Source organism: Schistocerca americana, chromosome 3 (assembly GCF_021461395.2).
Source record: "Schistocerca americana isolate TAMUIC-IGC-003095 chromosome 3, iqSchAmer2.1, whole genome shotgun sequence".
Classification (NCBI taxonomy): domain Eukaryota; kingdom Metazoa; phylum Arthropoda; class Insecta; order Orthoptera; family Acrididae; genus Schistocerca; species Schistocerca americana.
The window spans coordinates 393353841-393378625 of NC_060121.1; positions in this window are offsets into that span (position 1 = coordinate 393353841).

Below are 24785 nucleotides of genomic sequence, written 5' to 3' on the forward strand. Positions count from 1 at the left end.
TGACGCGCCTAGAACCGCTTGGCCACAACGGCCGGCGATTACGTCATGGTCAGGAATGTTAAGTTAACCACAATGTGTTCTGTTTCCGTTATGTCGTAATATTATTATTATTAATAATAATAATGAATGACGAGGGGTAACGTTTGGAGTGCCGATGTAACTGCTTCAGTAATTAAGAAAGTTAATCGAAACACATGTCTATCTTTGTGAGGGTACTTACGTATATCCGTAGTGGATACTTAAAATAAATTTAGATTATCGTCTTTTTTTTTTTTTTTTTGTACTTGTAAATTAAAGTCTCCAGTACTTTACTAGTGTAGAGGAATACCCGCTATTACCTTTTCCAGAATTTTACCTGACATAAACCTTGCAAATTAAATTTTTATTATTACTATTATTATGTAGTTTCTAATCCTCTTCCATTCCCAGTATCATGCGCTCGCTTGCACGCATTACTGAAGTGCGTAACCTGTACCACTGTTAAATCTGTTGACGTTCTATAAATTATGCTGTGGGTCAACAGACTACTCGTCTATTGCCACAGTTCTGATGAAAAAAGATGGGACTTAAGGACAGTGTTCAAGTAAAAAAAAACTTGTTCTAGGTTCAAACACCTCGAACATTAATACGAGGGGCGTTCAGGAAGTAAGCTCCGATCGGTCGCGAAATGGAAACGACTATGAAAATCCGATAAAGCTTTGCACAGATGTGTTGGGTAGTGTCTCTAGTATAACCCCAGTTAGCATCACGTCGCTCTTCTCATTTCTGAGCTCGCAGTGAGTGCGTAAAGATGTCTAGAAAATAGTGTCTGCCGCCAAGTACGAGGGCCTGGTGAGAAATTTCGCCTGAAGCTGTGCAGCTAACATTACATAACTGTCGTGCTGTTTCTTCTTCAAGACAATTCTCAGCCGCTCTCTGCAGGGGCAATGAAGATGCTCCTGCATCGTTTTCAAATGGAAATGTGAGATTACCCACAATACAGTCCCCAATTTTCTCCCCCTGAGTTTCATCTCTGGTCACATGAACCGCTGTCTTTGAAGACAACATTTTGACACAGACAACGAGGTGTAGGCCAGCGTGGAGAATTGGCGGAAAGCACTGGCGGCTGCCTTCTATGATGAGGCTATTGAAAAGTTGGTACAACGCTATGACAAAAGTTTAAGTCAGAACGGCGACTACGTAGAGAAGTAGCTGAAAGGTGTAGCTAATTGTTACAAGTAAAACATTTCTGATGTTCACTGTGGTTTCAATTTGGCAATCAATCGGAGCTTACTTTCTGAACAGGCCTCGTACATTACGACAGCTCCACGGAAATGGGAGTAAACTGGCTTCTTTTTTCTCCAACTTCTTAGGATGAGCAAAGCAGAATTGTTCACACAGCCGAATATAAGTTCTCTAAATTAATACACCAGCATTTCACGAGGAGATAACCGACGCTGCCATCAAGACTCTCATTTTAATTCCCTCTTCGTGCCATCTCGTACGTACGTGTACTTTTAGCCAAAATAACACATAATTTAGTAGGGAAACTGAGTAGACTATCATTTTTATCAAAATAATTTGAGTTAATCCATTGAAACTTTGTTTCGTCATGTAATAAAAGTAATAAAGCAATAGAAATGTTAGATAAAAGTTGCTACCACCAGTGTTGTAGAGCTGTTACAGTTGTTAATTACTCATGTTATACAGTCGAGACTTCTCTTAAACGGCATTAACAGCGTTACTATATATTCACTGTCTGACTTACTTTTTAGAAGCTTAGTAATGAAATTTGCTTCCAAAAATTTTATGGAATGCTGATGTGTGAAACGAAATAAATAGGAAAATTCGTTTCTTCGTAGACCGAAAGTTTTGGCAAACTCAAACTAATCCAACATTTGCGCCTGGCCCATCTCTGTGTACCTGCGTAGATACTTTCTTGGAGTTCATACGAGATGTAACGATTTTAACTATGACTCTACTATTCTCATCGAAAATTTCATTTCTAAAAGTATTTAGCCCGCAGCTCGTGGTCGTGCGGTAGAGTTCTCGCTTCCCGCGCCCGGGTTCCCGGGTTCGATTCCCGGCGGGGTCAGGGATTTTCTGTGCCTCGTGATGGCTGGTTGTTATGTGATGTCCTTAGGTTAGTTAGGTTTAAGTATTTCTAAGTTCTAGGGGACTGATGACCATAGATGTTAAGTCCCATAGTGCTTAGAGCCATTTTTTAAAAGTATTTATTTGTCATTCTCTGCCTGTACGTACTTCGTTGGAATCAACTGAAGTGTGTCCGTGTGGACATTTCCAATTTGTTGTTAATATTTCCTCAGTTGCTACTTCTACTGCGGTATTAAGATGTTTTTTAGCCAACCGTGTTTCGCCTATTCACATTAGATGTCGTCAGTGGCGAGAAAATATAAATGAAATCATTTAATCATACAAATTTTGCTAGGATGTCTCTGATGTTTACTGACAGCTCATTAAATAATCTTCTTGCAAATATGTGCTTTGAATTATCACTTACTTTTCATAGAAAAATGAAAGTGAGTGGTATATTAAAGTTCCAGATTCTCGGATGCGGTTCTAACGGTCTCGGATGTGGTGTACACAATGGACTTAAGGTGCGAGTGTTGACAACATTTCTCTGACCTGTGCAGAGCCGTATTGATAAAACCTTGTCCATAATCAGATTTTCATGTGACTTTTGGGGCGTAAAGTTATGAAGTTGCCGCTACAAGTGCTTCATTCTCCGCAGCAACAGAAAATCACTCTAAAGTCTCTGCCTGTTGTAAAATTCCCTTACGAAATCCCAATTTGAAATACGGTATACGTTCCTGTAGTGTCCCCTCAGAATGTCATGAATGTGTTCTTAATTTTATTTAGGAACTAAGTTATGTTAGGTTCTTTAGAAAGACGAATAGTTTTTCCTCCTTAGAACAGCTTCAAATGTATCACGTAGTATCTAGAAAACGATTAAGCTAACTGAAGCACCTATTTTCGTTGATTAACGCTATTCCTCTCTCAGCAAGGGATGTGTCCAAAGCTGCATATCACATAGCAAACGGCGTGACAAAGACTCATCAAGTCATTGGAGGTCCTTGCAGAAATAGAGAGGCATGCTGCATCCATTAGCCGCGCATAATTGCGAAAATGTTGCCCGTGCAGGATTTTGTTCACAAACTGACCTCTCGATTAAGACTTATATACATTCGATTGTACTTACGTCGAGCGATCTGGGTGGACAGATCATTTGCTCGAATTGTTTAGAATGTTCTTCAGACCAATTGCGAACAATTGTGGCCCGATGACATGGCGCATTCTCATCCATAAAAATTCTATAGTTGTTTGGAAGCATGAAGTGCACGAATGGCGGCAAATGGTCTTGAAGAAGCGGAACATAACCGTGTCCAGTGAATGATCAGTTCTCTTAGACAAGAGGATCCAGTCCATTCCATGAAAACACAGTCCACATCATTATGGAGACACCGCTAGTGTGCGCAATGTCTCGTAGAAAACTTAGATCCATGGTTTCGTGGGCTCTGCGTCACAATCGATTCCACCATCAGATCCTACCAGTTGAAATTGGTTTTGATCTGACCAAGCCATGGTTTTTTCCAGTCGCCTAAGGTCCAACCAAGATGGTCAAGAGCTCGGGAATGGCACTGCAGGCCATGAAGTGCTGTTACCAAAGGCACTCGCGGTTGTCTTCTGGTGCCCTAGCCCATTAACGCCAGGTTTCGCAGTACTGTCCTGACGGATACGTTCGTTGTACGTCCACATTGATTTCTGCGGTTATTTCACGTAGTGTTGCTAGTCTGTCTAGTCTGTTAGCACTGACAACTCTATGTAAACGTCGCTGCGCTCGTTCGTTAAGCGAAGGCCGTCAGCCACTGTCTTGTTCGTGGTAAGAGGTAATGCCTGAAATTTGGTGTTCGGGACACACACTTGACGCTTTGAATCTCGGATTATGGAATTCGCTAACGATTTAGGAAAAGGAATGTGTGGCTCCAAGTACCGTTGTGCGTTCAGGGTCTGTTAATTCCGGTTGTGCGGCCACAATCAAGTCAGAAACATTTTTCCGTTAATCACCTGAAGACAAATGACAGCTCCTCCAGTGCACTGCCCTTTTATACCTTGTGTATGCGATACTACCGCTGTTTGTACATGTGCATATTTGCTATTCAGTGACTTTCGTCGCCTTTGTGTATAAGTTTCGGAAAATTGCTTTGCTTTTTTTGTTTTAAATTATTCTACAACTTTTGGGAATATTTTACTCGAAACGAACCTGAAGTTTAAAGTTTCTGTTTCGTACAAACAATCTGGTAAATATTCTGAAATTCATATATGGTAAGGATTAGTGTAGTGCATTAGTATCGCAGTTATATTTTGTCGTGAAACAGGTGAAGCCTTGGGGTCGAAAAAATTTCGCACTTCACTGACAGGCATAATGCTTTGCTTAATTGAAATCTCAACACACTGGAGGCTGATAATGTCAGGCTACCATTGGAGTAGTGGTGTTGGGAGCAATCCAGCTCGCTAGCTATAAGATACCAACTAGTTTAAATCGGACTTATTACACCTATCACTAAAAGTGACTCTGTACTGTAAACATCCCTCCCTTTCTGCAAGCGTGGTCGGATTACAGTTCCACATCTCGGCAGTGTTCAGTTCTGTAAACAACATCACATGGTGGACCGCTGCTAGTGCGCGAGGAGCAAAGCATAATGGTGTTTACAACGAACGAGTAGTTGATGCTGTTAACAACACATCACAGTTATCTAGCAAACGGCCCATTTGCCAATCAGTGTTTACTGGAAAAGTTTTTCATTTTATTCTCGTATATTTTCAACCCAGTCAGTTTACCTTACCTTTATGATACACAATGTGCACACTACTTTGAACGTTTTACCTATTGTAATCAAGACTCTAATGACAAGTTCACTTTCAACACTTATATACTGTACAATTTTATGGCCGGCCGCGGTGGTCTAGCGGGTCTAGGCGCTCAGTCCGGAGCCGCGCGACTGCTGCGGTCGCAGGTTCGAATCCTGCCTCGGGCATGGATGTGTGTGATGTCCTTAGGTTAGTTAGGTTTAAGTAGTTCTAAGTTCTAGGGGACTGATGACCATAGATGTTAAGTCCCACAGTGCTCAGAGCCATACAATTTTATGCACAGAAGACTATCTACGAGCAGGATTTCTCTGCCTTATCTAGATCTGAGGATAGCTGTTTAATTTTATGAAGAAAACAGCCTACAAGACAGTTTCCATGTAACTATAATCACTCTTTAGCAGTCGAAACTTGTAATCCATGTTCTAATTTGTGGCCAAGACAAATAACATTTTGTAGGTATGTGTGGCTCAGTGATTGCTAATTTACTGGGCAAAAAGTGGCCATTTGTAACTGGAACAGCGCGGAATATAATTAGGCACTCAAAATTAGATAATTACTACCTAACAAGGCATTACTTCCAAACATGAAATGCAATACATATCTGTGGCTGTTATACGGTTACATCTGTTTCGTCATTAGCAAAAGAGATGAAGTCACGTTGGAAGATATTTGGCAATATTTAACTACACAATACAATGAGACTATGCAGCACCCTAAGTACAAAATCCATTACGCACATTTATGAATAGTAACAATGCCACGTTAAGAGGAAATGTAAAACTCAAACCGAAGGCCAGGTTTTGGAGTACAGCAAAACCCGTATATAATAAATTTAAGCAGATAAGGAATAGATGCGAAAGAGATACATTTACTTTCGAATACAGTAAATGCTGAAAAAACTGTCAGTGTGCCCGATTACGGATTCAGAGGCCTCGTGTTTGATCCCCGATCAATCCTAGGGCTTTTATCTATTACTTACAACTTGTTTCATCGTTGGCATTGTTTGCTGATGTGAAAAATGCTGAGCTGGACCGTGGTACAGTGTCCTACTTAAAATGAAGGTGCCCTTATAATTAGTTGGGAAAGTCAGTGCATACTACAGGTAACACTATCATGCCTAGTGTGCACAGTGTGCTGAAACCAATCTTCTGATTGATGTAGATTTATATCTACGGATTTCCATGTCTCCTGATGTCTATGTTTCGCAAACACTCCTCGGAGCACGAGAAGTAATACACTCCTGGAAATTGAAATAAGAACACCGTGAATTCATTGTCCCAGGAATGGGAAACTTTATTGATACATTCCTGGGGTCAGATACATCACATGATGACACTGACAGAACTACAGGCACATAGACACAGGCAACAGAGCATGCACAATGTCGGCACTAGTACAGTGTATATCCACCTTTCGCAGCAATGCAGGCTGCTATTCTCCCATGGAGACGATCGTAGAGATGCTGGATGTAGTCCTGTGGAACGGCTTGCCATGCCATTTCCACCTGGCGCCTCAGTTGGACCAGCGTTCGTGCTGGACGTGCAGACCGCATGAGACGACGCTTCATCCAGTCCCAAACATGCTCAATGGGGGGCAGATCCGGAGATCTTGCTGGCCAGGGTAGTTGACTTACACCTTCTAGAGCACGTTGGGTGGCACGGGATACATGCGGACGTGCATTGTCCTGTTGGAACAGCAAGTTCCCTTGCCGGTCTAGAAATGGTAGAACGGTGGGTTCGATGACGGTTTGGATGTACCGTGCACTATTCATTGTCCCCTCGACGATCACCAGTGGTGTACGGCCAGTGTAGGAGATCGCTCCCCACACCATGATGCCGGGTGTTGGCCCTGTGTGCCTCGGTCGTATGCAGTCCTGATTGTGGCGCTCACCTGCACGGCGCCAAACACGCATACGACCATCATTGGCACCAAGGCAGAAGCGACTCTCATCGCTGAAGACGACACGTCTCCATTCGTCCCTCCATTCACGCCTGTCGCGACACCACTGGAGGCGGGCTGCACGATGTTGGGGCGTGAGCGGAAGACGGCCTAACGGTGTGCGGGACCGTAGCCCAGCTTCATGGAGACGGTTGCGAATGGTCCTCGCCGATACCCCAGGAGCAACAGTGTCCCTAATTTGCTGGGAAGTGGCGGTGCGGTCCCCTACGGCACTGCGTAGGATCCTACGGTCTTGGCGTGCATCCGTGCGTCGCTGCGGTCCGGTCCCAGGTCGACGGGCACGTGCACCTTCCGCCGACCACTGGCGACAACATCGATGTACTGTGGAGACCTCACGCCCCACGTGTGGAGCAATTCGGCGGTACGTCCACCAGGCCTCCCGCATGCCCACTATACGCCCTCGCTCAAAGTCCGTCAACTGCACATACGGTTCACGTCCACGCTGTCGCGGCATGCTACCAGTGTTAAAGACGTTTTTTTTCTTTTTTTTTCCCCTTGCTGCTCTTTATTTATTGACCCACCTTCTAATTGCTTATGGTGGGTCGTATTGCAGCTTTTAGATACATTACAAATAATATAAATAATACGGAAATGGAAAACAATTTCATTTTGAAATTAAGAAGGAGTAAACAGAAAGATAGGAAAGAAAAGGATAGAGAAATTACCACCACCTATGTGTGGGTTGCGGTCAGGGTCTTGGAATGACCTTCAAGACGCTGGCCGCCACTCACAGTTCACATATGTACTTGTATACTTCATTAGCTTATTACTACTTACATAGTGCAAAATTAAATATTAACTAGTCTAGATGTGATGGAGTGATTTTATTGAATTTGTTTAGGTCTGTGTTTGTGTCATTATGTGTGGTTGTGGGTGTGTATGTGTGCTTGTCAGACAAGTTCTCGCTTGATGAATGATTGGCACCTCCCGGCTATATGGCAACTCAGCCTGGACGGTGGTTTTCCCCGATCTACATTGTGTATCTGTCGGGTTGGGCCCAGCTAAGGGGAACCACAATTAAGATTTTCGTTTTGATCTGTTAGGTAGTCTGAAATCTGCCTTCTATTACTCTTGCTAAACAGATAAACCTTCCTCCCTTTTTTTATATTCCTATTAACTTCCATATTCAGGGATGCTGCAACGGTCTTATGATCACTGATTCTCGACTCTGTATGTACAGAACAGGAAATCAGTGATCATAAGGCCGTTGCAGCATCCCTGAATATGGAAGTTAATAGGAATATAAAAAAAGCGAGGAAGGTTTATCTGTTTAGCAAGAGTAATAGAAGGCAGATTTCAGACTACCTAACAGATCAAAACGAAAATTTCTGTTCCGACACTGACAATGTTGAGTGTTTATGGAAAAAGTTCAAGGCAATCGTAAAATGCGTTTTAGACAGGTACGTGCCGAGTAAAACTGTGAGGGACGGGAAAAATCCACCGTGGTACAACAACAAAGTTAGGAAACTACTGCGAAAGCAAAGAGAGCTCCACTCCAAGTTTAAACGCAGCCAAAACCTCTCAGACAAACAGAAGCTAAACGATGTCAAAGTTAGCGTAAGGAGGGCTATGCGTGAAGCGTTCATTGAATTCGAAAGTAAAATTCTATGTACCGACTTGACAGAAAATCCTAGGAAGTTCTGGTCTTACGTTAAATCAGTAAGTGGCTCGAAACAGCATATCCAGACACTACGGGATGATGATGGCATTGAAACAGAGGATGACACGCGTAAAGCTGAAATACTAAACACCTTTTTCCAAAGCTGTTTCACAGACGAAGACCGCACTGCAGTTCCTTCTCTAAATCCTCGCACAAACGAAAAAATGGCTGACATCGAAATAAGTGTCCAAGGAATAGAAAAGCAACTGGAATCACTCAATAGAGGAAAGTCCACTGGACCTGACGGGATACCAATTCGATTCTACACAGAGTACGCGAAAGAACTTGCCCCCCTTCTAACAGCCGTGTACCGCAAGTCTCTACAGGAACGGAGGGTTCCAAATGATTGGAAAAGAGCACAGATAGTCCCAGTCTTCAAGAAGGGTCGTCGAGCAGATGCGCAAAACTATAGACCTATATCTCTTACGTCGATCTCTTGTAGAATTTTAGAACATGTTATTTGCTCGCGTATCATGTCATTTCTGGAAACCCATAATCTACTCTGTAGGAATCAACATGGATTCCGGAAACAGCGATCGTGTGAGACCCAACTCGCCTTATTTGTTCATGAGACCCAGAAAATATTAGATACAGGCTCCCAGGTAGATGCTATTTTTCTTGACTTCCGGAAGGCGTTCGATACAGTTCCGCACTGTCGCCTGATAAACAAAGTAAGAGCCTACGGAATATCAGACCAGCTGTGTGGCTGGATTGAAGAGTTTTTAGCAAACAGAACACAGCATGTTGTTATCAATGGAGAGACGTCTACAGCCGTAAAGTAACCTCTGGCGTGCCACAGGGGAGTGTTATGGGACCATTGCTTTTCACAATATATACAAATGACCTAGTAGATAGTGTCGGAAGTTCCATGCGGCTTTTCGCGGATGATGCTGTAGTATACAGAGAAGTTGCTGCATTAGAAAATTGTAGCGAAATACAGGAAGATATGCAGCGGATAGGCACTTGGTGCAGGGAGTGGCAACTGACCCTTAACATAGACAAATGTAATGTATTGCGAATACATAGAAAGAAGGATCCTTTATTGTATGATTATATGATAGCGGGACAAACACTGGTAGCAGTTACTTCTGTAAAATATCTGGGAGTGTGCGTACGGAACGATTTGAAGTGGAATGATCATATAAAATTAATTGTTGGTAAGGCGGGTACCAGGTTGAGATTCATTGGGAGAGTGCTTAGAAAATGTAGTCCATCAACAAAGGAGGTGGCTTACAAAACACTCGTTCGACCTATACTTGAGTATTGCTCATCAGTGTGGGATCCGTACCAGGTCGGGTTGACGGAGGAGATAGAGAAGATCCAAAGAAGAGCGGCGCGTTTCGTCACCGGGTTATTTGGTGACCGTGATAGCGTTACGGAGATCTTTAATAAACTCAAGTGGCAGACTCTGCAAGAGAGGCGCTCTGCATCGCGGTGTAGCTTGCTCGCCAGGTTTCGAGAGGGTGCGTTTCTGGATGAGGTATCGAATATATTGCTTCCCCCTACTTATACCTCCCGAGGAGATCACGAATGTAAAATTAGAGAGATTAGAGCGCGCACGGAGGCTTTCAGACAGTCGTTCTTCCCGCGAACCATACGCGACTGGAACAGGAAAGGGAAGTAATGACAGTGGCACGTAAAGTGCCCTCCGCCACACACCGTTGGGTGGCTTGCGGAGTATCAATGTAGATGTAGATGTAGATGTAGAAGATCCTTCCATCCAGGCTGGGTGTTGCTTCTCGCCAGGATGCGTAGGTCCCTGGGGTGAGTGCCTGGCTTTTGACTATTACTCATTTGTGATTTTGTGTGCATGTGTGTGTTCTTTAGTGTTGGATGTTGTTCAGGTACCTAGACTACTCATACGCAGGTTGCCACAATGGGTCGTCGACATGGCTCATCTCAACGTCTGTGTCTTCGCCCGAGGTGTTTGTACTGCTATCCATCTCATGGGCACTCTGTGGTCTGCGTCCCCGGCCTTGCCTTCTGAATGGTCTATTGTTTAGATATTCGGTATACAGGGACCTGGATATTTCGTCAGTTAGTGTATTAAGTTTGTCACATAGGTCTGGGTCTCGTAGAATGGTGTATATTTCATCTTGGGTATTCTGCCGGGTAATGTGTAGTGTGTGTCTAATGTTTGTGCGTTGCCCGCAGAATAGGACAGTGTGTTCTGGGGAGCCTTCTTCCCCACATGTGCATCTGGTAGTCTGCTGCAGACTCATGCGGCTCAGGTGCGTGGGATAAGGGCCGTGGCCTGTCAGAAAATGTACCATACCGCGGCTAGGATCGATATGCTTCAGTCTTAATCGTTCTTTGATGTCAGGGAAAAAGCTATAGACTCGTCGGCCCTTATCGCTGTTAGCCCACTCGCTCTGCCAGGTATCCACTCGCCATGCTTTGAGTTGACGTGATGTAGCATATGGTACACCAGTGATCTGCCGAACCTGGTCTAGTTTCCCCATCTTTAGCCAGTACCTTGCCGCACGGTATCTTATGGTTACGTCTATTGGGAAGATTCCCATCACGACGCAAAGTGCATCGACTGAGGTTGTGTTGAAGGCCCCTGTTAGTCGAAGCAGAATGCTTATTTGCCCCCGCCGTACGGCGGTTCTGTTAGTGGATAGGCTAAGTCTATGGGCCCACGTGCTGGCAGCAAAACATAGTACCGACTCGAAGAGAGCGCAATGATATGTTCGTATGACTGACAGTGGTAGTCTGTATTGTTTCGAGTTTAGCCTTGCCAGTTTGTGCAGTATTTTTTCTGCTTTGTCCGTGGATATTCGTATGTGTTCGTGGAAGTTCAACCGTTCGTCTATGTAGACTCCAAGGTAGCGTGTTACTTTTGATCTTTTAATGTTTGTGTCCCCGATTTTGACTGCTGGGTTCCTATGCAGGATGCCCTTTAGTAGTGTGTAAGTTGTTTTATTTTCTGCTACCTTGAGCTTGTTGTCTGTGCACCATTGTGTAATTGTTTTGAGTGTATCATTGGCTCTGTCTTCTAGCTGGGCACGGTTGTTTGCTGACACTGCCACAAGCAGGTCGTCAGCGTAAGCGACAACTCCATCTGTCGCATTGTGCTCCTCAAGTAATTCTAGGAGCGGTTCTAACATTATGTCCCAGAAGATGGGGCCGCAGATCGATCCTTGTGGACAACCTTTGGTAATGCGTTTGATTACTTTCTTGTCGTCCATGTGCCAAGCGACTGTTCTGTCCCTGCAGTAGTCTACAAGACTGTTGTACAGAGATTCCGGTACCTGCAGGTGTCTGAGCCTCTTGAAGAGGGCCGGCCACCATAGATTGTCAAACGCACCCGAGATGTCAATCATAATGGCTAGTGTGTACTTTGTAGGTGTGTTGTGTACAATTTGAAGTGCTTTGTTGATTGCATCGTCAATAGACTTTCCTTCCCGAAAGCCATATTGGTGTGGTGTCAGTCCCCGAAGTGTGCGATGTGTTTGTAATCTTTTGCAAAGGAGTTTTTCTTGTGTTTTAGCGAGTGTATTGATGAGGCATATGGGTCTGTATGATTTGGGTTCTGAGGGGTCTTTGTCTGGTGCTTTTTTGATGATGACCGCCCTAGAGGCTTTCCACACTGCAGGCACACGGCCTAGCCTTAATGCGTCGTTCAGCAGTGTTGTGAGGTATGGGGTGATCTGCGGTGCTATCTGTTTTAGTACCTCAGAGTGGATACCATCTGGTCCAGGCGCTTTCTTATTTTTAAGTTCTGAGATCGCTATCGCCACCTCTTCCTGCGCAAACGGACAGGTGACGGTTGGTGTGGTGTAGGCTGTGGTAAGTTCTCGTCTCAATGCTGCTTGTTCAGGTGTGTCTGTGGTGGCGATGTCGTCAGGAAGGAGTTTGCCTAGCAGGTACTCCGCTGTGCCTCTCCATCCTTTAGTCATCACCCCGTCATCCTGTCGTAGCGTTCCCAGAACCAGTGGGCTCTTGATTTTTTCGGTCACGATCTTGTAAGGTTCCCCCCATATGTTAAGTTGTGTTTGTCTTGCTACGTAGTCATTCCATTGGTCTTTTCTAGTCTTATTTAGTTCTTGTTTGTATCTGTCCTTGGCAAGCCGGTATTCATGTAGTCTTACTTGTCTTTCTCTGTCTGAGATTGCCCTTTGGTAGAGTCTGCGTCTACGTCTGGTGTCCTGCTTGAGTTGTGTTTGGTGTGCTGTCCAAGGGCTGGTCTGCTGTTTTGTTTTGCATGATGTGGGGATGCAGGTGTTTTGTATGTGTGTAATGATTTCTGTTAACTTGTGTGCTCTGTAGTCAACACTGCCTCTGATGTTCTGCAGTGATTGTTCCTGTATCTTGTGTCTTACTGTGTCCCAGTCTGTCCTATGAAAGAGCAGTCTTCTGGGTTGTGTTGCAGTGTTGTTGTTTGCTGTCTTCTGTAGAGTTAGTGTGATAACATTATGGTCACTCGTGGTAATGTGGTCGTGTACCGTCCAGTCTAGTATGTAGGTAGTCGCGGCGTTATTTGCAAGGGTGATGTCTATGTTGGATGAGGAGCCGTCATGCCCTGTGAATGTAGGATGGTGTCCTTCCTCGTTGATGACGTTCAGTCCATTTTCATGTATTACGTCATTGATTATTCGTCCTCAGTGTGGAGCCGCGCGACCGCTACGGTCACAGGTTCGAATCCTGCCTCGGGCATGGATGTGTGTGATGTCCTTAGGTTAGTTAGGTTTAAGTAGTTCTAAGTTCTAGGGGACTGATGACCTCAGATGTTATGGTAAGTCCCATAGTGCTCAGAGCCATCGCGCGGGATTAGCCGAGCGGTCAGGGGAGCTGCAGTCATGGACTGTGCGGCTGGTCTCGGTGGAGGTTCGAGTCCTCCCTCGGGCATGGTCGTGTGTGTTTGTCCTTAGGATAAGCTTAGTCCCATAAGATATCACGCACAGTAGCAGCAGCTTACAGCTATTTGAACCATTTGTTATCAGCGTCCCCAGGACTCGCTTTTTATGTCCTCCACTACTCGTGCTGCCACCTGCCATCTGTGAGTGGTTATTGCACGTTGATGGCGAACATATTCGGTGGTTACATTAACGTGAATGGACAACGTATAAACTGAGTCCTGCCCAACGGAGAAAGGGTTTCGGCCTCCATTTTGCGATTTTTTTGAATGGCTCGCTCCAGTTGTCAGGATGAATGCCACTGCACGGCCCTGTTCCAGCCGAATCGGGAGTCCAGAGGAGTACACAGTCCGGGGCCCGAATAAGTTGAGGCCATTCGTCATTGGGCGTCCGCTGACGGGCCGGTGGCGAGCCGCGGGGCGCCGTGTTTATCTGGGCGGCTGCGCGCGGCCACTCCGCTCCCGGGGGCCTTCTGCTGCCGCGGGCTGCCACCGGCTCGTGATGTACGGCGCCACGCCGCGCCAAGCCGCAATTAAACCCGCGCCTCGCACTGTAAACCTAGTCCATCATTATGTGCCGTAATTAAGCTTTGATGAGCGGATAAATTCTACTATGGATACGACTGATAACGCAGCAGCTAATTGTCAATCAGTACTAGCTGGTCCCTCTCCGCCTCCCCCCCCCCCCCCTCCCTCCGCTCCCCATTCATTCCCAACCCTCTCTCCGAGCTTCTGCTGTACATCTGTTACGGATCTCCCACTGTGAAACCCTTTTCATGCTTCCTTTCTCTGTTTCACATTCGCTCGCCCCATTGCGGCACTCGCGCCGAAAGTTTCACAGGTGGGCCATCGAAGAGTAATGAAAGTTTATTAGCTTGAACCGCGTGCAATTCGACGCGGTCGTAAAAGTAATAAAAACCGTATATTACACTAGTGCGCCCTATCAATTTGTCATCCAGTGATGAAATAAAAACAGCATCCATTTTCGGCTGCAATGCCGTTTGTACAAGATTTTGCGTTTGATACACTAATTCGCTACCAACAGGCAATTCTTGTGGGAGATGAGTGGCAATACACAGAGGTAACATTTCATTCGTTTGACATACCACCGGGTTTCATCAAGCTTTGTCGAATAAGCCTGCGACTGAGGTTTATACTGAAGTATGCCTCCGCGGAACAGATTCCATTTTTATCAAGTTCTGACGGACTGGCCGAGCGGTTCTAGGCGCTACAGTCTGGAACCGCGCGACCGCTACGGTCGCAGGTTCTAATCCTGCCTTGGGCATGGATGTGTGTGGTGTCCTTAGGTTAGTTAGGTTTAAGTAGTTCTAAGTTCCACAGCAGTTGAGTCCCATAGTGCTCAGAGCCATATATCAAGTTCTGAAAATATGATTCTATACTTGGGTCAGTTCCAGCGTTGGCTTCACGAGACTTGCACCACATTAAAGCCGGCCTCTGTGACCGAGTGGTTCTAGGCGCTTCAGTTTGGCACCGCGGGACCGCTACGCTCGCAGGGTCGAATACTGCCTCTGGCATGTATGTATGTGGTGTCCTTTGGTTAGTTAGGTTTAAGTAGTTCTAAGTTGTAGGGGACTGATGACCTCAGATGTTAAGCCCATAGCGTTCAGATCGAATTGAACCATTTTTGAAGCACCACATTAAAAGTCTACTGGTATCAAATGTACCCTTTAATTTCAGGAAGAAAATTCTGAAAATGTACGTTTGGAGCACAGCATTGTATGATAATGAATCAGGGACAGTGGGAAAAAGGAACTGAAGAGAATCGAAACATTTGAGATGTGCTGCTACATAAGAACGTTGAAAATTGAGAGGACTGATACGGTAAGGAGTGAGAAAGTTCTTTCAGAAACGGAGAAGAACGGAATATGTAGAAATCACCGACAAGAGGAAGGGACAGGATGATAGTACATGTGTTAATACATCGAGAAATAACCTCCTTGGTAGTAGAGAGAGCTGCAGAGGACAAAAACTGTAGAGGAAGACAAAGCCAGAAATACACCCAGCATATAATAGAGGACGTAGGTTGCAAGAGCTACTCGCAGATGAAGAGTTTGGCGCAGTAGAAGAATTCGTGTTGGGCCAAATCAAACCAGTCGGAAGACAGAAAAGCCGACAAAAAACAAAAAAAAACAAAAAAAGAGAGAGAGAGAGAGAGAGAGAAAATCATAGGGAGCATAAGAAAAGTAGATCGGCAAAGCATATTTCCAGGTTCTCTTATATTGTAAACGTCACAATCACATGAGTATTTCACATTGTCGTAACCGGTTTCGATCAGCCATCTGCACAATGTCTATAGATAAACATAGAAGACGAAGAATAATTATACAGTGTTAAACTCTAACATTCAGTCACTGAATCCAGGTACAGTATTATTCATTTCAGTTACTACGTAGATAGTTACTTATCAGATTCTATAAGCTCTATAGTTATTCTTTGTTTCCCCTTTATATGTATCGACAGTCTGAACAGGACCACTGGCCGTTTGAAACCGTTACGGCATTGTGAAACGCTCATGTGATTATGACGTACATTATTTGATCAAAAGTATTCGGACAGCCCTATGTAATGCCGATTGACCACTAGATGTCACTACAGGCAGACCCGTTAATATAGAAGGAGGCGGGGAGTACTTTGCTGTCAGTAGAGAATCAGTAACGGCAGAACAGTTTGATCGGGACTGCTTTGGGACATCTCACCGCATGAAACCAGCGGAAAGAATCATACTTGAGCTCCACAGTGTTGTCAGGAGTGCAGCGTTTTGAATGTTAAAAAGGGTGAGGGACAATGGTCGAAGAACGCCTTATAAGTCACTCATTTCTAAAAGTTAAGCTACCCTCGATGTGGTGTAAAGACAACGCCACTGGACAGTGAATGTCTGGATACGAGTTATTTCGTGTGGTGGATGATGTCATACTCTGTGCCAATCTCAAGGGTGGGTCTGCAATTGGCTATGCCTGGAGAATATTACCTGGCATCAAGTGTAGTAAGACCAGGGAAGTACGGACGAGATAGTGGTAGGGTATGGGGATATTTCGCGTGGTTAGGATGTGGTCTCCTTATTGGCTCTTAGAAAACGCTAAATGCCTTGGGATATGCAGACATTGTACTGCATTGTGCACCGCGTACAGTAGAGGAACGCTTCAGAGACGATGGTTATCTGTAGCAGCATGAAACTGCATCCTGTCATGAAGCAACATCGCTATGGTTTTTTTAGAAAATAACGTTCCTGAAATGGAGAGGGCTTTCCACAATCCTAATCTGAATCCAGTGGATCACCATTCGGATGAGTCAGAACGTTGACTTCGCTCCAGACACCGCAATCCAACATCGCTACCTTCTCTCACTTTGGCTCTTGAGGAAGTATGAGCTGCCATTCCTCTACAGCTATTCAGACACCTCATTGAAAGTGTCACCAGCAGAAGTGAAGCAGTCACAAAGGAGGATGGTGAACACAACCCATACTAAAGTTCAGTAATACGAGTCCTAATAGTGTATAAAACATAAAAATAAAGAACATGATCAACCAATCACTTTATCTGTATCGACAGCATGTTACTTTTTCGTAGCGTTGAACGCTGGTTGTTTCGTGTCTGCTGCCAGCAGTATTTGGTCAACGTCTCAGTAACAAAATTTCTTAATGTTTGTGTATCTAGCAACATCTTGCCTCTGTGTCTATCAGTGAAACATTGCAGTTCTTTCTTCAATAAACCGAAACCATTACATCACATGTTGTATGAGGAAATACGGGTCGTAAACGAATGGTGACGTGTAATGAAAATAAAAATAGAACTGAAGGCCCATTCTTGCACACTGAAACCAGATTGGATATTACGACTTGCTAGCATCGAGGCAAAACTTTGGATCCCATGATATTTAATTCTGCTGAGGATTATACGATTTGAGTAGTCGCAGTTAGCCTTTGCTTACGTCTCATTATTCAGACAGCAGCTGTCGAAGTGATTTATGAAGCTATTTTCTGTAACAAGGCAACGTAAGGGCACAGAGATACAACTTTCAGTATTTAGTAATCCAGTTGGACCGTGGTTAAAGTCACCACCCAGAATTAAAAAAAACAAATATGGATTTCTATAATTAGTCTAAATCTCGTTATTCCTTTAATCGAGCTGCCTTAATAAATTGTACTCAGACTTGTTTATTAGTATCACATTTTAGTTTCTATTGGTAAAAGAACTACATATCAGTTTAATTTAGCACGTAAATCTCATTTCGTCATAATTTAATATCCACACATAAGTATTGGCCTCGAACGCTAGTTCTTCATTCTTTGTATAACATTTTACTATTTATTGGTAGTGTGGTGTCACCGCCTGACAGCTCACTTGCACCGAGCGAGGTGGCGCAGTGGTTAGCACACTGGACTCGCATTCGGGAAGACGACGGTTCAATCCCGTCTCCGGCCATCCTGATTTAGGTTTCCCTAAATCGTTTCAGGCAAATTCCGGGATGGTTCCTTTGAAAGGGCACGGCCGATTTCCTTTCCAATCCTTCCCTAACCCGAGCTTGCGCTCCGTCTCTAATGACCTCGTTGTCGACGGGACGTTAAACACTAACCACCACCACCACCACCACCACCACCACCACCACCACACTTACTAGGTGGTAGCCTTTAAATCGGCCGCGGTCCGTTAGTATACGTCGGACCACCGTGTCGCCACTATCAGTGGTTGCAGACCGAACGCCGCCACACGGCAGGTCTAGTCTAGAGAGATTCCCTAGCACTCGCCCCAGTTGTACAGCCGACTTTGCTAGCGATGGTTCACTGTCTACATACGTTCTCATTTGTAGAGAGGACAGTTTAGAATAGCCTTCAGCCACGTCATTTGCTACGACCTAGCAAGGCGTCATATTCAGTTACTATAATCTGAACAGATAATATTGTGAATCATGTACCTTCAAGAGCGACGTTCATCATTAATGGATTAAAGTTATGTAACAAACTAATTACGTCCGCTTTCTGAATTCTAATTCCTTGTCATGTTCCAGACCTCACGTCAGTATAGTCCTTCCCTCCTCACGCCAGCCTGCTTGAGCTAAAACGCGTGCATTTCGGCCTCCAGTTGTAACACGGTGTTGGCTCTTCTGCCAACACAACAGGTAGTATATTCTGATACGTTTCTTGTAAATAAATAAACATGAGTGTAATTTCTCACAATTGTTGGATTGTAAAATTAGAAAACAATTTTGTTTAAAAGATAAAAAATAGGCGTGGAATCACAACTAACTCTTAGATGACTGCAACATGCTATTGACAGAGACGTGGTGGAAATGTTAAAAGAGGGGAGGGACGATGATATACGAAGACATGTCAAAAAGTAATTCCTCTGAATTTGAATGTGAAAACTCTTTAAATAATACAGACACTGTTACTGTTCTACATCTTTATTCTTCATGTCTACACATTTATTACTCTTGATAGTCTCCTGGGGAAGAACACATTTCTCCGAACGAGAGATCAACTTGTTGATGCCGTTACTGTAGACTGTTTTATTTTGTCGGCGGAGCCACACCCTCAGCACCGCTTCATCACTATCAGAGTGAAGTCCCCGAAGGTGTTCTTTAAGTTTCGCAAACAGATGAAAATCGTCTGCGACCAAGTCATCACGTACTGAGGCTGATAGATGACAATGAACGCGAGGGGTCGGATTGTTGCTGATGTCGCAGCAGTAGTGTGCGGCCTGGTATTGTCATACTGAAGGAGAGATTGCTCCATATATGGACGAACTCTTCGAATTAGAAACTCCATTGCGGTGAGCTGTTTCACGCAGACATTCATAGTTACTTTCCACAACGCCATGTTACGCACTACAAGTCGGAATCCTCTAATGGCAGAGATCTGAAGCAAGGATGCAGAGTGTTACTTAAAATGTTTGACGAGTTTCGACACAAAACAATCGGAGTCACTACTTTTTAGCACGCCCTCGTACACTGGTAGAGGGGCGAAGGATAGGGAAAATTGTAACAGTAAACAGATAGTGATAGGAAACTGAGATGACTGCACATGTCAGCTTATGCTGACCATGAAATACGCAGATAATGTTCCTGACGAGACATTAACTTTTGAGCTGCGTGCAACTTCACTGGTAAACTATCACGTACTCTCAAGCCTTTCATGATCCCAGAGATTACTAGTCTGAAACTTCATGCAAATGACCACCTTTGGTCGACGCATCTTTGTTGCTTGCCTGTGAGCGCGAAGGAATTTAGCCCCTCTGTGTACAGTGGAAGAGAAACGACCTCATCACTAAGAGTGTAACGCTGTTAAGTAGTCTCCACCAGCGTGAGACCTGTGTTTTGTGCTTCAAACCCAAGCGCAAGAAGCTTAGTTGCAGCCGACGAAAGCTATCGATACAAACGAGAGCAGGGAAATCATAAATTCTTCATTAGTAATTTCCACCCCTATTTTAAGTAAACAGACAGTTATTTTCTATTAAGATATACAAGAGAAAGCCGCTCAACTTCCGCTTTGTTTCATGTACCTTTATGTTATACTATTTAGTTCCAGACTTGAGTCTATCAACACGTACCTACAAACATAAAGCATTAAGTTTATTTTTTTACGTGGAACACTTTCATCCAATAACACTTTTCATAGAACGAATGTTTCAACTATAACAGAATTCTGAAAAACGCATATCAACCAATACGAAAACAATGTGATGGAGGTAATGTATACCAATTAGTAACACGTTAATGCGAAAGTCTCTGAACCACAAATAATAAAGAAAAACTTTTCTACTTAGATTTTAAAATTTCGATATTTTGTGCAGGAGGTGGCACATAGTTCGTAAGTGTTAGAGAAACCTCATGATACAAAATTGCCAAGAGCTGCTTCCGATTATCTCATCATCCTCAGGTGTAATAAAACTGTATGTAGCAACGTTCTTGGTGTGACGTAAAATCAAATTAAAAAATCATCCTGCGCTACAGCTGTGACTAGTAAAATGCATTTTATAGTCAACGTAAGCTAATTCTGCTTCCAGATGGCTGCGCCGTTGAGTACTCGCGCAGTTCATTGTTTCCCGTCATACGTCAATTTGTCCCTAACGATGTCTTCACCATATTTTCATAATTTCCTGCATCATGTGACGCAGAATGATTAGGCGAATGCGGAGTCTTCTTGAAATGCGACATCTTTCTCGTCGTAAATCAGGCAAAACCTGGTTTTCAGCCTGGCTGGTACACTGTTAGAAACGGTCTGGCATATCACACGGTACGTGCTCCTCAACGTAATTTGCTACGGCAACTCCCTCCGGGTTCCCGGGTTCGATTCCCGGCGGGGTCAGGGATTTTCTCTGCCTCGTGATGGCTGGGTGTTGTGTGCTGTCCTTAGGTTAGTTAGGTTTGAGTAGTTCTAAGTACTAGGGGACTGATGACCATAGGTGTTAAGTCCCATAGTGCTCAGAGCCATTTGAACCAACTCCCTCCACCGGCAGTTGTCGGCCATGTCTGGCGCACACAAGAAACAGTTTCGTCCCTAGAAAGGATGAGCGTAGAATATCTACGATAGCATTGCTACTGATCTTCAAAGATGGGCGTCTAAAATCACGAAGAAGATTTTGGAAAGGTCGAAGGTCTGAACAAAGATTTGTTGCGCATATATAAAAATTTTATTTGGGTTTCCTTTCTACTCATTAACTCCACTGTAACACATTTTACTTTTCAAATGCGAGAGTAAGAGCCTCCGCTCGGCAATGTTTGTTGTGGTAATTGTTACCTTTAACATTATACGAACGCTGCTGCTGTTTTACTGTGTCCATTGCCACGCACATTTACTCTCTTGTCCAAATCATACGCTTTCTGTTCTGTGTGTAGTATCTACTGAATGAACTGTGAAGGATCAGCCAGTTTCGTAGACAGCAGTTCCTCAACATGTCAGTCTACTTTCTCTGGCTCATTGGCGAAATACTCGTAGATTAAACCCACCCCCGAACGGAAAGCACGCTACTTCTAGTGAATTTATATAAAAAAAGTCCCAGAATCTTTCAGACAACATGAAGATGCTCAAAAACTGAGTCTGTGTCCACTATAAATTTATTAATTTAAATTACTTGCAATGTCTTACAAATGTTGACGCCAAACTTAAGCACTATGAACACGTCGTTCAAATTAATAAAAAAAGCAAGGAATTAATTTTAAAAAAATGAATGATCAAGAAGGAAAAATAGAAAGAAATACCAGTGTCCTTAAGAATACACACAATTTTTAATATCATAAATTGATATTAACTTCCCGCGGAATTTTTTCTCCGTGCTAAGTTAGTATGGTTGAACTGCTTTTAAATGTAAATAGGAAAATTTAAGCCGGCTAGGGTGGCCGAGCGGTTCTAGGCAACACAGTCTGGAACCGCGCGACCGCTGCGGTCGCAGGTTCGAATCCTGCCTCGGGCACTGATGTGTGTGATGTCCTTAGGTTAGTTAGGTTTAAGTAGTTCTAAGTTCTAGGGGACTGATGACCTCAAAAGGTAAGTCCCACAGTGCTCAGAGCCATTTGAACCATTTTTTCGAAGAATTAAACAGCAGTATTATAGGAACAGCTGCAGAATATATGTTTTTTCATACACTTACAACACACCCGTGTTACAAGAATCCGAACATGTGATTTGCCCTAAGTTCTGTGGGTATATGTCTTTGGTCTTATGGTCACTGAAGGCTAATCTCCGATACGTCATTACCGGAAAATTAATTATACAAAATTCAATGCGCCAGCACCTTGAAATGCATACATTTGTAGCATGCAAGTAGTAATTCAGAAAGCCTTTAATCACCTATACACCGTTTCCCGTAATTTTGTTATTACAAAATCGTACCAAAAACGATGCGATTTCGAGAGACTGTCACTGTGCCAGTGCTTCGAAACAACATATGTTAATAGCACGTAAGCTATAATACAAAACCCGGGACATACCAGCTTCAACTGCGGACAACGTAATCGAATATGGCGTCTCCTAAAGTCCACTTCTGACGTAGAAAGTGATCTTGCATCTTATTGGCCACCTTACTCTCCACGAAACAAAAAAAATTTAGGTATATGCTGCTGGCTAACGCTTGGGAAACCTCCGCTACGCAGATTGTATTTTTTGACATCACACATCTCGAACATCTCCACGTCCACGTCGTCGTTCACTTTCACGTCCCGCGTGAGGAAGGCGTAAGGCGTGGAAGCCCGTGACTCGCACCCCCCTACTGGCGACAGCACCAACAACAGCAGCTGCCGTAGCAGATGGAGCCGGCCGCGCCCTCTATCCCTAGCGCCGATCCCCGCCATCGCTGGCGCTGCCCTGTAGTGCCTCGAGTCGACGCCAGAGTACGCCATCTTCGCGGTCGCCGTTCGCAGAGCAACAAGTGGCGACGCGACGGGTCCTTCACTTGCTTCTTCGTCGCGCGCTGCTGGTTCTGATACTCTGTAACGTAGAGTCCAAAAGAGGAAAACACAGAGTAGGATCGACACTAGTGCTGATTCTACGCAATTAGGCGCCGTACATGAGATATCCATTTCATGGTCAACCTCTGCCCTCGACCCCCATCACTCAGTGTTTTTCACCTCTATCGAGAAGCCAATATATTACAAAATTGTTTTAAAATGTTAAGCAAAAAAATCATTTACAAAAAAAGGGGAAACGGCATATCAATAGCTTATTAACTAAGTGTCAGAAATATGAGTTGTCCTCCCCCCTTGTGTAAAAGCACAGTAAAAACATTTACTCAGCTATGCCACAAGTGATACAGCGGACCAAAAAGTTGGGGAATACTCGTACATTTTGAAGGTATCCAATAAAAGAAACCCAAGCTATTTTTCAGAATCTATCGTATTACAATTTACCATGCTGTACATTTCTTTTTCAACTTTAAAACGTTACTGACCTAAACTAGTTTTCTTTTAAATACGGGCTGCCAGTGCGCCCTAATGGTTACCCATTTAACAACCGATGAATGAAATAATAATAAAAATAATCTCTATAAACGTTCAGTACATCCTGAAATGTGATTCCTTTACACTTCGCACCGTAGTCAGAACGAGTAGTCGAGTAGTACACCCCTGAATGAAGGAAGCTTTTTTTTTTTTTTTTTTTTTTTTTTTTTTTTTTTTTTTTTTTTTTTCCAAAACACCTGTACTAGACGATTACGAGTGAGGCAAAGAAGATGGCTGGCTTCGGCTTCAAGTTTGTGATTGTATCTCCACGATAAAATCGGTATAATCGTTGTCTTTGACACCTCAAGAAATACAATTTATTAATATTTCATAAAAGAGAAAAGTAACGCCGTTTTCTACTGATTTATGGAAAACAATATGTATGATTATAATACTAAATCTAATTTTTTTAACTTCACATATGAACAAAATTGTTAGGTACGTACGTAATACAAAAATTATTACCTTCTCCATAAAATTTTAATTTTATGTCAGCGTCATGCAGCAGTAGCGTAGATTTACTTAAAGTTCTAGAATGTATATAATTTGTAATTTCGATCTCTTCGGATCATATTTAAAGTTACAGTGTATTGGTTTCTCCGATTCTCGACGAAGAAACATGTGTATTGAATGGTTCCATTACAGCAGGCATCCAATAATGGTTGTATTATATCTTGAGTGCGTTAGAGCGCGCTACCGACTAAGCTACTGTATCAGATCTCACGATCCCCGTCACAGCTGCACTTCCGCCAGACCTCATCTCCTACATTGTAAACTTCATCCGATGACGACATGGTAATGTGGTATATCACATTTGTTATCTCAGGCTAAAATATGTAATATAAAATATGTAATACACTATTGACCATTAAAATTGCTAAACCACGAAGATGACGTGCTACAGACGCGAAAATTAACCGACAGGAAGGAGATGCTGTGATATGCAAATATTTAGCTTTTCAGAGCATTCACACAAGGTTGGCGCCGGTGCCGACACCTACAACGTGCTGACGTGAGGAAAGTTTCCAACCGATTTCTCATACACAAACAGCACTTGACCGGCGTTGCCTGGTGAAACGTTGTTGTGATGCCTCGTGTAAGGAGGATAAATGCGTACCGTCACGTTTCCGACTTTGATAAAGGTCGGATTGTAGCCTATCGCGATTGCGGTTTATCGTGTCGCGACATTACTGCTCGCGTTCGTCGATATTCACTGACTGTTAGCAGAATATGGAATCGGCGGGTTCAGGAGGGTAATACGGAACGCCGTGCTGGATCCCAACGGCCTCGTATCACTAGCAGTCGAGATGACAGGCATCTTATCCGCATGGCTGTAACGGATCGTGCAGCCACGTTTCGATCCCTGAGTCAACAGATGGGGACGTTTACAAGACAACAACCATCTGCACGAACAGTTCGGCGACGTTTGCAGCAGCATGCACTATCAGCTCGGAGACCACGGCTGCGGTTACCCTTGATGCTGCATCA